We start from the raw sequence: 11,868 nt of genomic DNA on the forward strand, positions 1-11,868 counted from the left end.
CTGTCTGGAATAAAAATAAAACGGGGAAGGTGGCTCAACCGTGGCGAACAAGGGAAATTAAGGACAGTGTTAAATCCAAGGAAGAGGCATATAAATTGGCCAGAAAAAGCAGCAAACCTGAAGACTGGGAGAAATTTAGAATTCAGCAGAGGAGGACGAAGGGTTTAATTAGGAGGGGGAAAATAGATTATGAGACGAAGCTTGTTGGGAACATAAAAACTGACTGCAAAAGCTTCTATAGATATGTGAAGAGAAAAAGATTAGTAAAGACAAACGTAGGTCCGTTGCAGTCAGAATCAAGTGAATTTATAACGGGGAACAAAATAATGGCAGACCAATTGAACAAATACTTTGGTTCTGTCTTCACGAAGGAAGACACAAATACCGTTCCGGAAATACTTGGGGACCGAGGATCTAGCGAGAAGTAGGAACTGAAGGAAATCCTTAGTAGTCAGGAAATTATGAAAGGGAAATTGATGGGATTGAAGACCGATAAATCCCCAGGGCCTGACAGTCTGCATCCCAGAGTACTTAAGGAAGTGGCCCTAGAAATAATGGATGCATTGATGATCATTTTCCAACAGTCTATCAACTCTGGATCAGTTCCTATGGACTGAAGGGTAGCTAATGTAACACCACTTTTTAAAAAATGAGGGAGAAAACGGGTAATTATAGGGCCCAAGTTTCGAGCCGCGCCTAGAACGGCGCAGTCCCGACCTGGACACTCGTTTTTCACGCCACAAAGTACGCCTAAAAAAAACTTCCAGATTCTCCAGCTCCCTGCGGGTCGTTTGCAGCTCGGCGCAGCGCAGCACGCTACAGTGGGCGCGCATGTGCAGTAGCTCCAGGCGCCCAAAACTGTGTGGGAGGGGCCGAAGCACGCAGCCCCTAGCCCTGGCCGAATGGCCTCACTGGGGCTGCGTGAATAAGGCTCCTCCCATGGCCAGCTCCTGCTTCCTCCTGACCCGACTCGACTCCCGCTTCCCCCCCGCCTCCGGACCGGACCCGACACCGACCCGACTCCCGCTTCCCCCCCCCCCCGCCCCCAGACTGGACCCGACCCGACTCCCGCTCCCCGCCTCCCGCCCCTGGACCGGACCCCGACCCGACTCCCGCTTCCCCCCCCCCCCCGCTGGACTGGATCCGACCTGACCTCCCTCCCCCCGACCTGACCTTCCTCTCCCTCCCTCCCCCCGACCCGAACCGATCTCCCTCCCACCACACCCCACCGACACACGCTCCCCCCGACCTGACCCAACGCCACTTACCTGTAAATCTGGTGCTGGGGACAGGCCCTGCCCAAAGTCTCGGGCCCGGCCCGTTCAGCCTCCCTCCCCCTTCTCCTTTCTCCCTCCCACCTCATCTCCTTTCCCCCCATCTCCTTTCCCCCCCATCTCCTCCTCCCCCCCTCCCCCCGCTCCCCCTTCTCCCCCCTCCCTTCTCCCCCCTCCCCTCCCTCCCCCTCCCTTTTCCCCCCTCCCCCTTCTCCCCCCCTCCCCTTCCCTCCCTCTGCTCCCCCCCTCTCTCCCTCTACCCCCCTCCCCCCCCTCCCCTCGCTGTCAGAAACACAGACACTGACAGACAGAGAATGAGAGACACACACAGACAGACAGACAGAGATAGAGACACTGACAGAGACACACTGGGGGGGGGGGGGGGGGGTCATCCCAGCATGCTGTTGGAGGGCTTCCGGTGCTGCAGTTGGTAAGTAGAAAATGTTTTATTTATTGATTTAAAAAAAAAAATATTTCTTATTAATTTTTTTTGATTGATTTATTGGTTGATTTATTGATGTATTTATCATTTATTATTGATGATGGCTCTTTATTTGTAAAACTGAAGTGTTTAATGTTTGTAAACTTCCCTTTAAACCCGCCCCCCCCCATTCCCTACGCCTGATTTGTAACCTACGCCTGATTTTCTAAAGTGTAGACAAGGTTTTTTCGAGCGTACAAAAATCTTCACTTACTCCATTCTAAGTTAGTTTGGAGTATGTTTTCACTGACGAAACTTTGAAAACAGGCGTAAGTGGCCGGACACACCCCCTTTTGAAAAGAAAATTCTGTTCCAAAGTGAAACTGTTCTAATTGACTAGAACTGGAGCAAACTAAATGACGAGAATTCCGATTTCTAAGATACTCCGTTCTACACCAGCTGCTCCTAAAAATCAGGAGCAAATCATGTCGAAACATGGGGCCATTGACCGGTTAGCCTGACATTAGTAGTGGAGAAAATGTTGGAATCAATTATTAAAGATGAAATAACAACGCATTTGGGAAGCAGTGACAGGATCGGTCCAAATCAGCATGGATTTATGAAAGGGAAATCATGCCTGACAAATCTTCTGGAATGTTTTGAGGATGTAACTAGTAGAGTGGACAAGGGAGAACCAGTGGATGTGGTGTATTTTGACTTTCAAAAGACTTTTGACAAGGTCCCACACAAGAAATTGGTGTGCAAAATTAAAGCACATGGTATTGGGGGTAATGTGTTGACGTGGATAGAGAACTGGTTGACAGACAAGATGCAGAGAGTCGGGATAAACGGTCCTTTTCAGAATAGCAGGCAGTGACTAGTGGGGTGCCGCAGGGCTCAGTACTGGGACCCCAGCTATTTACAATATACATCAATAATTTAGATTAAGGAATTGAGTGTAATCTCTCCAAGTTTGCAGATGACACTAAGCTGGGTGGCGGTGTGAGCTGTGAGGAGGATGCTAAGAGACTTGGACAGGTTAGGTGAGTGGGCAAATGCATGGCAGATGAAGTATAATGTGGATAAATGTGCGGTTGTCTACTTTGGTGGCAAAAACATGAAGGCAGAATATTATCTGAATGGCGGCAGATTAGGAAAAGGGGTGGTGCAACAAGACCTGGGTGTCGTGGTTCATCAGTCATTGAAAGTTGGCATGCAGGTACAGTAGGCGGTGAAGAAGGCAAATGGCATGTTGGCCTTCATAGCTAGGGGATTTGAATATAGGAGCATGGAGGTCTTACTGCAGTTGTACAGGGTCTTGCTGAGGCCTCACCTGGAATATTGTATTCAGTTTTGGTCTCCTAATCAGAGGAAGGACGTTCTTGCTATTGAGGGAATGCAGCGAAGATTCACCAGACTGATTCCCGGGATGGCAGGACTGACATATGAGGAGAGACTGGATCGACTGGGCCTGTATTCACTGGAGTTTAGAAGGATGAGAAAGGATCTCATAGAAACATATAAAATTCTGACGGGACTGGACAGGTTAGATGCAGGAAGAATGTTCCCGATGTTGGGGAAGTCCAGAACGAGGGGTCACAGTCTAAGGATAAGGGGTAAGCCATTTAGGACCGAAATGAGGAGAAACTTCTTCACTCAAAGAGTTGTTAACCTGTGGAATTCCCTGTCGCAGAGAGTTGTTGATGCCAGTTCATTGGATATATTCAAGAGGGAGTTAGATATGGCCCTTACGACTAAAGGGATCAAGGAGTATGGGGAGAAAGCAGGAAAGGGGTACTGAGGTGAATGATCAGCCATGATCTTATTGAATGGTGGTGCAGGCTTGAAGGGCCGAATGGCCTACTCATGCACCTATTTTCGATGTTTCTAGATTACAGTCAATTTCACACATATAGTGCTGGCTTGGCTCTGTTAGCAGCATTCTTCAGAAAGTTGTGGGTACAATTATGGACTAAAACATCATCATCATCATATCATCATAGGCAGTCCCTCGGAATCGAGGAAGACTTGATTCCACTCTTAAAATGAGTCCTTAGGTGGCTGAACAGTACAATACGAGAGCCACAGTCCTTGTCACAGATGGGACAGATAGTCGTTGAGGGAAGGGGTGGGTGGGACAGATTTGCCGCACGCTCTTTCCGCTGCCTGCGCTTGATTTCTGCATGCTCTCGGCGTGAGACTCGAGGTGCTCAGCACCCTCCCGGATGCACTTCCTCCACTGAGGGCATTCTTTGGCCAGGGACTCCCAGGTGTCGGTGGGGATGTTGCACTTTATCAGGGAGGCTTTGACGGTGTCCTGTAACGTTTCCTCTGCCCACCTTTGGCTCGTTTGCCGTGAAGGAGCTCCGAGTAGAGCGCTTGTTTTGGGAGTCTTGTGTCTGGCATGCAAACAATGTAGGCTGCCCAGCGGAGCTGATCAAGTGTGATCAGTGCAATGCAGCTGACACTCATCATCATCATAGGTGGTCCCTCGAAGCGAGGATGACTTGCTTGCATGCCAAAAAGGGATGAGTTCACAGATGTTTCAAGGTTCCAGATCCCGAACTAATATTCCAGATCCCAAACTACATCTTGAAACATAGAAACAAAGAAAATAGATGCAGGAATAGGCCATTCGGCCCTTCAAGCCTGCACCGCCATTCAATAAGATCATGGCTGATCATTCCTTCAGTACGCCTTTCCTGCTTTCTCTCCATAACCCTTGATCCCCTTAACCGTAAGGGCCGTATCTAACTCCCTCTTGAATATATCCAATGAACTGGCATCAACAATTCTCTGCGGCAAGGAATTCCACAGGTCCACAACTTTCTGAGTGAAGAAGTTTCTCCTCATCTCAATCCAAAATGGCCTACCCCTTATCCTAAGACTATGTCCCCTGGTTCTGGACTTCCCCAACATCGAGAACATTCTTCCCGCATCTAACCTGTCCAGTCCCGTCAGAATCTTATATGTTTCTATGAGATCCCCTCTCATCCTTCTAAACGCCAGTGAATAAAGACCCAGTTGATCCAGTCTCTCCTCATATGACAGCCCAGCCATCCCTGGAATCAGTCTGGTGAACCTTCGCTGCACTCCCTCAATAGCAAGAACGTCCTTCCTCAGACTAGGAGCCCAAAACTGAACACAATATTCCAGGTGAGGCTTCACTAAGGCCCTGTACAACTGCAGTAAGACCTCCCTGCTCCTTTATTCAAATCCCCTAGCTATGAAGGCCAACATACCATTTGCCTTCTTTACCGCCTGCTGTACTTGCGTGCCCACTTTCAGTGACTGATGAACCATGACACCCAAGTCTCGTTGCACCTCCCCTTTTTCCAGTCTGCCGCCATTTAGATAATATTCTGCCTTTGTGTTTTTGCCCCCAAAATGGATAACCTCACATTTATCCACATTATACTGCATCTGCCATGTATTTGCCCACTCACCTAATCTGTCCAAGTCACCCTGCAGCCTCTTAGCATCCTCCTCACAGCTCATATTGCCACCCAGTTTAGTGTCATCCGCAGACTTGGAGATATTACACTCTATTCCTTCATCCAAATCGTTAATGTATATTGTAAAGAGCTGGGGTCCCAGCACTGAGCACTGTGGCACCCCACTAGTAACTGCCTTCCATTCTGAAAAGGACCCGTTTATTTGGACTCTCTGCTTCCTGTCTGCCAACCAGTTCTCTATCCAGGTCAGTACATTGCCCCCAATACCATGCGCTTTGATTTTGTACACCAATCTCTTGTGCGGGACCTTGTCAAAAGCCTTTTGAAAGTCCACATACACCACATCCACTGGTTCTCCCTTGTCCACTCTACTAGTTACATCCTCAAAAAATTCCAGAAGATTCGTCAAGCATGATTTCCCTTTCATAAATCCATGCTGACTCAGGCCGATTCTGTCACTGCTTTCCAAATGGCCTGTTATTTCATCCTTAATGATTGATTCCAACATTTTCCCCACTACTGATGTCAGGCTAACCGGTCTATAATTACCCGCTTTCTCTCTCCCTCCTTTTTTAAAAAGTGGCATTACATTAGCTACTCTCCAGTCCATAGGAACTGATCCAGAGTCGATAAATTGTTGGAAAATGATCACCAATGCATCCACTATTTCTAGGGCCACTTCCTTAAGTACTCTGGGATGCAGACTATCAGGACCCGGGGATTTATCGGCCTTCAATCTCATCAATTTCCCTAACACAATTTCCCACCTAATAAGGATATCTTTCAGTTCCTCATTCTCACTAGACCCACTGTCCCCTCTTACATTCGGAAGGTTATTTGTATCTTCCTCTGTGAAGACAGAACCGAAGCATTGGTTCAGTTGGTCTGCCATTTCTTTGTTCCCCATTATAAATTCACCTGAATCTGACTGCAAGGGACTTACGTTTGTCTTCACTAATCTTTTTCTCTTCACATATCTCTCGAAGCTTTTGCAGTCAGTTTTTATGTTCCCGGCAAGCTTCCTCTCATACTCTATTTTCCCGCTCCTAATTAAATCCTTTGTCCTCCTTTGCTGAATTCTAAATTTCTCCCAGTCCTCAGGTTTGCTGCTTTTTCTGGCCAATTTATATGCCTCTTCCTTGGATTTAACACTATCCTTAATTACCCTTGTTAGCCACAGTTGAGCCACCTTCCCCGTTTTATTTTTACTCCAGACAGGGATGCACAATTGTTGAAGTTCATCCATGTGATCTTTAAATGTTTGCCATTGCCTATCCACCGTCAACCCTTTAAGTATCATTTGCCAGTCTATTCTAGCCAATTCACGTCTCATACCATCGAAGTGATCTTTCCTTAAGTTCAGAACCCTAGTTTCTGAATTAACTGTGTCACTCTCCATCTTAATGAAGAATTCTACCATATTATGGTCACTCTTCCCCAAGGGGCCTCGCACAACAAGATTGTGAATTAGGCCTTTCTCATTACACAGCACCCAGTCTAGGATGGCCAGCCCTCTAGTTGGTTCCTCGACATATTGGTCTAGAAAACCATCCCTAATACACTCCAGGAAATCCTCCTCCACCGTATTGCTACCAGTTTGGTTAGCCCAATCTGTATGTAGATTAAAGTCGCCCATGATAACTGCTGTACCTTTATTGCATGCATCCCTAATTTCTTGTTTGATGCTGTTCCCAACCTCACTACTACTGTTTGGTGGTCTGTACACAACTCCCACTAGCGTTTTCTGCCCTTTGGTATTCCGCATCTCCACCCATACGGATTCCACATCAGCCAAGCTAATATCCTTCCTTACTATTGCGTTAATTTCCTCTTTAACCAGCAACACTACCCCAGCTCCATTTCCTTTCTATCTGTCCTTCCTGAATGTTGAATCCCTTGGATGTTGAGTTCCCAGCCTTGGTCACCCTGGAGCCATGTCTCCGTGATGCCAATTACCGTATATACTCGCGTATCATGCGACTTTTGAAGACCTAAATTGTAACCTAAATTTGGGGGATAGCATGATACGCGAGATACAAAATTTGCGGGTGTGAAGAGCTGGCCAAGATTAGGCTGTTAGGCTGTTAAACAGACCATATCCACGCTGAATCTCGGCAGGTATCTCCTGGGCTGGATTGTAGCCTCTATTGTCACTTGTACTGTATCTTTGTTGTGGTCTAGAGATCGCCACCCACAACTCCCTCTGAAGTTTGCTGCATTATTAGAGGCTTTAACAATCAAATCTCCATCTATCTCAGCCCATGCTTCTTTTACCCGCAAACACAGTAGAGGCAAATCCGGAGCCTTCATATTCCCTCCCTTCGTAAATGATTTCTCTCCTTCCATCATCCAGTCATTCCATTTCTTTCTTATATTGTCTTTAAATGGCTTATTAATGGATACGTCAAGTGGCTGAACGACGCTAGTCAAGCCAGCTGGAATGATTGCTATATCGGTGTTCGATTCGCGAACAGCTTTCACAACAGAATCCACTCGATGTTTCATGATTCGGTTGTTAAGGTCTGTATTCGATCGTTGTTATGTGTTAGGGTACTTGTTACGTGTTGGGTACTTGTTAAACTTGTTTGAAAGCCTAGCCTAGTGGCATCTGGTATCTCAAAAAAGTGACTCGCATGGTACATGAGATATATGATAAAATCATGTTTTGGGGACAAAAATTTAGGGGTCGCATGATACGTGAGATCGTAGGATACGCGAGTATATACGGTATATCATATTCATTAATTGCTGCCTGTGCAGTTAATTCGTCCACCTCATTACGAATACTCCTTGCATTGAGGCACAGAGCCTTCAGGCTTGTCTTTTTAACACACTTTGCCCCTTTAGAATTCTGCTGTAATGTGGCCCTTTTTGATTTTTGCCTTCGATTTCCCTGCCCTGCACGTTTACTTTTCTTCTTTCTATCTTTTGCTTCTGCTCCCATTCTACTTTCCTCTGTCTCCCTGCAGAGGTTCCCACCCCCCTACCATATTAGTTTAGCCCCTCCCCAACCGCACGAGCAAACACTCCCCCTAGGATTATGGTTCTGGTCCTGCCCAGGTGCAGTCTGTCCGGTTTGTACTGGTCCCACCTCCCCCAGAACCGGTTCCAATATCCCAGGAATTTGAATCCCTCCCTTCTGCACCACTCCTCAAGCCACTAATTCATCTGAGCTATCCTGCAATTCCTACTCTGACTAGCATGTGGCACTGGTAGCAATCCTGAGATTACTACCTTTGAGGTCCTGCTTTTTAATTTAACTCCTAGATCCCTAAATTCAGCTTGTAGGACCTCATCCCATTTTTTACCTATATCTTTGGTACCTATATGCACCACGACAACTAGCTGTTCACCTTCCCTCTCCAAAATGTCCTGCAACTGCTCCGAGACATCCTTGACCCTTGCACCAGGGAGGCAACATACCGTCCTGGAGTCTCGTTTGCAGCCGCAGAAACGTCTATTTATTCCCTTACAATAGAATCCCCTACCACTATAGCTCTCCCACTCTTTTTCCTGCCCTCCTGTGCAGCAGAGCCACCCACGGTGCCATGGACTTGGCTGCTGGTGCGTTCCCCTGATGAGTCATCCCCCCCAACAGTACCCAAAACGGTGTATCTGTTTTGGAGGGGCACCTCTGCACTACCTTCCTTCCACTGCTCTTCCTGTTGGTCACCCATCCCCTATCTGTCTGTGTAACCTTTACCTGTGGTATGACCAACTCACTAAACATGCTATTCACGGCATCCTCAGCATTGCGGATGCTCCAGAGTGAATCCATCCGCAGCTCCAGTGCCGCAATGCGGTCTGTCAGGAGCTGCAGCAGGATACACTTCCTGCACAGGTAAACATAGAAAATAGGTGCAGGAGTAGGCCATTCGGCCCTTCGAGCCTGCACCACCCTGTAGTCGTCAAGAGTAGGACAAGGGGACATAGGTTCAAACTAGTAAAAAATATATTTAAGAATAATTTAAGAAAGGTTGGGGGTGTTTATGCACACATCTTTGAAGGTGTCAGGAGGGGTTAACAAAGCAGTTAATAAAGCATATGGGATCCTGGGCTTTATAAAGGCATAGAGTACAAAAGCCAGTAATTATGCTAAACCTATAAAAAACACTAGTTTGGCCCCAGCAGGAGTACTGTGTCCAATTCTGGGCACCACACTTTTGGAAGGACCTGAAGACTTTGGGGCGTGGACAGAAGAGATTTACAAGAATGATTCTAAGGATGATGGATTACAGTTACATAGACTGGAGAACTGGGGTTGTTCTCCTTAGAACAGAGCAGGCTAAGAGGAGATTTGATTGATTCTTGAAAAGCATGAAGCGTTTAGATAGAGTAAATGAAGAGAAAGTTTCCAATGGCTGGAATCAATAACCAGAGGGCACAGATCTAAGGTGATTGGCAAATGAACCAAAGGCAACAAAAGGAAAAACTTTTTTAATGCAACGAGTGGTTAGAATTTATAATAAGAACATAAGAGATAGGAGCGGTAGTAGGCCATTTGGCCCCTCGAGCCTGCTCCGCCATTCAATAAGATCATGGCTGATCTAATCATGGACTCAGCTCCACTTCCCTGCCCGCTCCCCATAACCCTTTACTCCCTTATTGCTCAAAAATCTGTCTATCTCCGCCTTAAATATATTCAATGACTCAGCCTCCACAGCTCTCTGGGGCCAAGAATTCCATAGATTTACAACCCTCTGAGAGAAGAAATTTCTGCTCATCTCAGTTTTAAATGGCTGGCTCCTTATTCTAAGACTATGTCCCCTAATTTTAATTTCCCCTATGAGTGGAAATATCCTCGCTACATACACCTTGTCGAGCCCCCTCATTATCTTATGTTTCAATAAGATCACCTCTCATTCTTCTGAACTCCAATGTGTATAAGCCCAACCTACTTAACCGATCTTCATAAGTCAACCCCCTCATCTCCGGAATCAACTTAATGAACCTTCTCTGAACAGCCTCCAATGCAAGTATATCCTTCCTTAAATACGGAGACCAAAACTGTACGCAGTACTCCAAGTGTGGCCTCACCAATACTCTGTACAGTTGTAGCAGGACGTCTCTGCTTTTATACTCCATCCCCCTTGCAATAAAGGCCAACATTCCATTTGTCTTCCTGATTACTTGCTGTACCTGCATACTAACTTTTTGTGTATCATACACAAGGACCCCCGGGTCTCTCTGTACTGCAGTACTTTGCAATTTTTCTCCATTTAAATTATATTTTGCTTTTCTATTATTTCTGCCAAAGTGGACAACCTCACATTTTCCCACATTATACTCCATCTGCCAAATTTTTCTGGTGGATATGCGGCTTTCTTTACATCTCTCCTGAGCCTCAGTACTTGGCCTCCTCAAGGGTGTCACGAGCCACGTCATCAGTGGATAGCCCTTGCCCCCAAGCAGCCAGCTGGAAAGTCTGTTTGGAGGAGCGAAGAGCTGAGGGAGGGTGGACTGGTGCAGGACGAGTCATGGCAGCTGCCAGAGAATTTGATACACACATGCATGATGATTTTCCTATGGTTGTAGACAAGCTGCACAATGAGGGACTGCAAACCCTTGAAGTTGACAAAGACTCCTAGGTGATGATGGGGTGCCCTGATGGCCACATGTGTGCAGTCGATGACGCCCTGCACGCGTGGGAAGCCAGCCAAAGCGGCAAAGCCTAGCACCCGTTCAGTTACACTGGCTTCATCAATGGCAAAGTTGATATAATTAGCTGACTTGTCAGAGGGCATCATTGATGCATCTGTGGGCGGCTGACTGCGAGATGCTGCAAATGTCTGCTTCAGATCCCTGGAGGAGCCTCAGACGAAGTTGAGGGCGCTGGTGACTGACAGCCACTGGTTAAAGTGTCCACCTGCTCCTCTAGCCTGCAGGTCATGCTCCAGCAATCTGCAAATGTCTGCGATTACCTAGCACGATAGCCTAAGCCTCTTTTGGCACTGCTGCTCAGTATGTTGAGGAAACTCATCCTCTGCCTGTATACCCTTTGTTGGGGGTACTGCCTCCAGTGCGGTGCAGCCCCGTGCTGATGCCCTCTGTCTTGTGCAGCATTAGGTGGTTCAGGAAATGGTTGGTGGTGGTGTTGTTGATTCTGAGGATCAAGGTGAGACAGTGTAAATGGCACCCATGCTTATGTAATAGATGGCAGGCCAAGTAGAGATGACAGAAGCAATCTGTCAATGGTGTGATAGGTAGTACCAATGAGGCGACAGTGGATCCTGACTTTTCTGAAAAGACTTGCAACCTCTAGAAAACGAAATCTGTGCTGACAATGCAATCAGTAACAGCATCTGCCTAAGGAAAGTAACCAGCTATCATGTGGGAGTTTTTATTGTACTTTCCATGATGTGCACTAATGAACTGGCTCAATGGCCACTCAACTTCCGCCTCAGCTTGACAGACGTGGTTCCTGAGCTGTGTGATTCCCATACTCATCCAGGGAAATTCGAAAGGTGGGGTTAAAATGAGGATCAAGGGTCTGACAAGTACCTCATAATGATCTAAATAACCTCGGCCACCTCTGTCGTTCGGATCGCTGCCAAGCTTGCAAACGCACCAGAGGGAAACGTGCGTGGATCCTGACCCACTCCAAGGTTTTAGAAATTTCTCTCCCAACCTGCCTCCAATCATGCTCGCATGGACGGCCACCAATGGTTGAGCGATTACAATCAGGAATGCTCCAGAGGGCAGAATTAGAGGAGCGGCA

Source organism: Pristiophorus japonicus, chromosome 11, assembly GCF_044704955.1.
Source record: "Pristiophorus japonicus isolate sPriJap1 chromosome 11, sPriJap1.hap1, whole genome shotgun sequence".
NCBI lineage: Eukaryota > Metazoa > Chordata > Chondrichthyes > Pristiophoridae > Pristiophorus > Pristiophorus japonicus.